This window comes from Alosa sapidissima, chromosome 11 (assembly GCF_018492685.1).
Source record: "Alosa sapidissima isolate fAloSap1 chromosome 11, fAloSap1.pri, whole genome shotgun sequence".
NCBI classification, from domain to species: Eukaryota; Metazoa; Chordata; class Actinopteri; order Clupeiformes; family Clupeidae; genus Alosa; species Alosa sapidissima.
Window position 1 is genome coordinate 29,585,805 of NC_055967.1, and position 5,642 is coordinate 29,591,446.

At 44.2% G+C, this 5,642-nt stretch overlaps 1 long non-coding RNA gene across 1 annotated transcript; it reads right to left on the minus strand.

Moving 5' to 3' along the window:
* Positions 1–367: 367 nt before the first annotated feature.
* LOC121724435 lies at positions 368–2,241 on the minus strand. Its single transcript, XR_006035204.1, has 3 exons — positions 2,152–2,241; positions 1,861–2,054; positions 368–452 (listed from the first exon to the last, which is right to left on the minus strand). It is a non-coding gene; the product is annotated as an uncharacterized LOC121724435 (long non-coding RNA).
* Positions 2,242–5,642: the final 3,401 nt, after the last annotated feature.

Sequence of the window (5,642 nt, forward strand, 5' to 3'; positions counted from 1 at the left end):
CTGGGATGCTGGCAGGCCAGGGGGGCGGAGGGGCGGGAGAGGAGGGGTGGGGGTGAGAAGACAGAGTGGAGCTGTTGTCTCTTTGCCAAGCCCATCTGTCCCGCATTCTCCATCAGGACCACTAAACACACAGAGTAGAGAGGGCTCGGGGTGGGGTGGGGTGGGGTGGAGTGGGGGTCTGTCCTCTCATAGTCCTCTCTGTCTGCTATGCATGAGACTGGACAAACTTTGAGGCACTTCACGTCACAAACCAAAATATCCTGCCTTTTCTTTCTTTTTTCCTCAGGGAAAACCAAGCAGTGTCAGTGGTGTTTGTGTGGTTTTTTTGTGTGTGTTTACTTGTCTCTGTAGTGACACTTACCTCCGGTTACCTCTTCTAGCGTTCTTTCTTGGCTTCATGTCCTCACTTGTACTGCCTTCCATGGTTGGCTGTAGCATCGTCATGTCAAAGCCTGTTGGAACTAATATACCGTCAATCTTGCTCCATAACACACATCTCGTAGCCCACAGCAGTTGCTAGGGCACTGGTCTGGTTTGAGAGCAAAACTCATAAAAAAAAAAAAACGTGAACTAAGGTAGACTTCTGTCTGTTTCTCTCAGCAGAGGAGTGTCAGTTTCTCCCGCCAACTCTCTAGCTTGTTCCACCGGGAGTGCCCTTGCTATGTCCATATGAGCCTTCCACAGGTTGGACTCAACCTCTGGTCAAAGTCTGCCTGAGATGCTTAATGGGGCCTCTGAGATCAAGCTCATGACAGTTACCTCTTGACCTCTCTATGACATGTTTTTTTTTTTCAACCTCATTTTCTTCTAACAGTGAAAAATACAGTACATTTCAATAAGGAAAACAAAATACATAATACATGAGTCTAACAGTGTCAGAAAAACTTTGACGCCATGATAACCATGATAGCTTGTCTTTGTCTACACATTGTCTTCAAACCTTTTTCTGGCAGTACAGAAGTGATTAAATTGATCATTTGGAAAAACAATTTGAGGGCAATTTCCTTTCTTTGTTTTGCTCTTCACAATTAAACAAAAATAAGCTATTTTTCTATTAAAAGTTTAAAACTCAAAGAAAATATGTCATATTGTTATGTTATTGATTTAAATTAAATATGTAAAGCACTATATATATATATATATATATATATATATATATATATTAAAAAAATGAAGACTATGGTTGTTTTTGGACAGGCAAGTCTCCATCAGTGACCTTCCTTTAATAATTTTTGAAGACATTTGGCTTTATGTTCAAATATAAAAATATTAATTGTCACTATGCTTTGTGACCTATAGACAATATAGTGTTTATTAATGTATTTTTTTTATTATATACTGTTCTAGAGGAAGGGAACATCATAGTCAATAATTAGTTTCACCGTTTGGTTGAAGAACTATTGTTTTGTTTTTCTGAACTCAAACTGCAAAACAGTGTTGGATTGTTAAATGACTTAAATGATAATTTATCAATATTGGAAGTCCAGAAGTTTGCTTTGTCATTTCTGACCCAATGCCAACACTACCAAATGCGTCAATTTGCGCCTAAAGTTCACCAGAAAATAGTCGTAAAAGGCATGAGGCCAATTTATCTTTATGGTTCAGGGAGATTCTCCCATAATTTGTTTACTTTTGTACTGACAAGATAGTAAGGGGCCTTGTAAAGATAAAGCAAGATATCAACTTGAACAGAAGTAGTCAAACATTTCTTTTAGCAATTCTAGCATGATTTCAACCGACTGTATTGCCATTGTCGTGTGGTGCTGCAGATTGATATAGCCTTAGGTGTCTTTGGCCTTCAAATCAATCTGTGGTCATGTTCACTTTGCATGTTGACTAAATTTCACAATGCCCACGCACCATTTAGGTTTATTGGAGATGGGTTGCAAAGAGCAAATGACGAATCCCACCAGCATTGTTCAAGATGTAATGGTGTCATCAGTGGTCAAGCATTTTAGCTGGATCAGCATGGTTTGCATCCCCTACCACACCACAGGATGAGCTTGGAAACTGCCTGTATCAAATCAGTATGTATCCCCATACAAGGGTCCAATCTGCATTTTAAAAGCATATGGTTAAAAAAGCATGCAGCGATTTTTATTAGCATTTGACGTATGTTTTTAGAGGCAACTAGGCAACAGATAAACACACCTGGCAACTAACTTATGTCCCAGTTCTGTGGTACAGGATGCACAACACTGCAAAACATAAAAAAGGTGTTCATTGCACAACCAATTGCACAACTCATTGCAAAACTAAAAAGCCACAAGCTTGAATACTAGCAACCTTTTAGTAGCACTACCTGTACTGCTATTGATGTTGGCAATGATTTTGGATGACTTTCAAGGAACACAACACAAAAGGTATAACCAGTAGATACAACTGCCTTGCTGCTGCTTCAAGGCGTAGGTTATTATGAATGACAGAAGCACTGTCTCTAACAACGCTTTGTATTGTGTTTGGATATTCAAAAGCGACCTGGGTGGTTGCAGTTAACACAACTTTAAAGTGGCCACATCTGCGGAGAGAAAGAGAACATACATGCTTTTAAATGGAGTGGGAAGCAGGTCTGAAACCATTAAAAACATCTCCTCTAAATTACAGAGTGACAGATACCGCCCTGAAGGAAGATTTTTCTTTTTTTTTTTTACAAAGGTCACCCTTGCTCCTCATCCTTCTCTGAGACCGAAGGGGGGAAAAAACAAGTTGCATAGGGCGCAGCATATTTCTCCCTAGATCCTCTTAAGATACATCTTCCAGAATTTTCCACCCAGTCAGCAGTTTGCTCACAGAGGTCTTTATCTGCTACCACTGAAGCCGTCAGAGAAACACACCGTTCTTTACATGCAGACAAACAAATAAACACACACATTTTACCCACACACACACACACACACACACACACACACTGCATACTCCTCGTCTCGTGGCCACCCCTCCCTGTGTTGGATGGCTGCCAGAGGATGGCTTGAGGGATGAACGTTGCAAGCGCGAGAGCACGAGATTCTCTTACAACCTCCTCCTCTCCTCACCTCTCCTCTCCTCTCCTCTGCCGGTGCCCTTTACCCCAGGCTTCTTTCCACTTCACTGGTGAACACACACTCACTCACACACACACACACACACACACACACACACACACACACACTCACGGCCCTTGAGTTCCCAGCCCTGGCGGACACGGGTGCCCAGCGTAGTGGCACTCACTCCAGCTTCACTCTTCCCCCTTTGTGTCCCTGAACATCCCATCAGCTCTGCATCAACACACAGTGTCACCATGAGCACAACACACACACACACAACACACACACACACACACACAGTGTCACCATGAGCACAACACACACACACACAACACACACACACACACACACACAGTGTCACCATGAGCACGACACACACACACACACACAATGTCACCATGAGCACAACACACACACACAATGTCACCATGAGCACAACACACACACACACACACAGTGTCACCATGAGCACGACACACACACACAACACACACACACACACACACACAGTGTCACCATGAGCACAACACACACACACACACACACACACACACACACACACACACACACACAATGTCACCATGAGCACAACACACACACACACACACACACACACACACACAATGTCACCATGAGCACGACACACACACACACACACAATGTCACCATGAGCACAACACACACACACAATGTCACCATGAGCACAACACACACACACACACACACAGTGTCACCATGAGCACGACACACACACACAACACACACACACACACACACACACACAATGTCACCATGAGCACGACACACACACACACACACAGTGTCACCATGAGCACAACACACACACACAAAACACACACACACACACACACACACACACACACACACACACACACACACACACACACACAATGTCACCATGAGCACAACACACACACACAAAACACACACACACACACAGTGTCACCATGAGCACAACACACACACACACACACACACACACAATGTCACCATGAGCACAACACACACACACAAAACACACACACACACACACAATGTCACCATGAGCACAACACACACACACAAAACACACACACACACACACACACAATGTCACCATGAGCACAACACACACACACACACACACAATGTCACCATGAGCACAACACACACACACACAATGTCACCATGAGCACAACACACACACACAACACACACACACACACACACACACAATGTCACCATGAGCACAACACACACACACACAACACACACACACACACACACACAATGTCACCATGAGCACAACACACACACAATGTCACCATGAGCACAACACACACACACACACACACACACACACACACAATGTCACCATGAGCACAACACACACACAGTGTCACCATGAGCACAACACACACACACACAACACACACACACACACACACACACACACACACACACACAATGTCACCATGAGCACAACACACACACACACACACAATGTCACCATGAGCACAACACACACACACAACACACACACACACACACACACACACAAGGTCACCATGAGCACAACACACACACACAAACACACACAATGTCACCATGAGCACAACACACACACACACACACACACAATGTCACCATGAGCACAACACACACACACAATGTCACCATGAGCACAACACACACACACACAACACACACACACACACACACAATGTCACCATGAGCACAACACACACACACACAACACACACACACACACAATGTCACCATGAGCACAACACACACACACAATGTCACCATGAGCACAACACACACACACACACACACACACACACACACAATGTCACCATGAGCACAACACACACACACAATGTCACCATGAGCACAACACACACACACACAACACACACACACACACACACACAATGTCACCATGAGCACAACACACACACACACAACACACACACACACACAATGTCACCATGAGCACAACACACACACACAATGTCACCATGAGCACAACACACACACACACAACACACACACACACACACACACACACACACAATGTCACCATGAGCACAACACACACACACACAACACACACACACACACAATGTCACCATGAGCACAACACACACACACACAACACACACACACACACAATGTCACCATGAGCACAACACACACACACAAAACACACACACACACACACAATGTCACCATGAGCACAACACACACACACAAAACACACACACACACACACACACACACAATGTCACCATGAGCACAACACACACACACAAAACACACACACACACACACACACAATGTCACCATGAGCACAACACACACACACAAAACACACACACACACACACACACACAATGTCACCATGAGCACAACACACACACACACAACACACACACACACAATGTCACCATGAGCACAACACACACACACAAAACACACACACACACACACACACACACAATGTCACCATGAGCACAACACACACACACACAACACACACACACACACACACACAATGTCACCATGAGCACAACACACACACACAAAACACACACACACACACACACACACAAT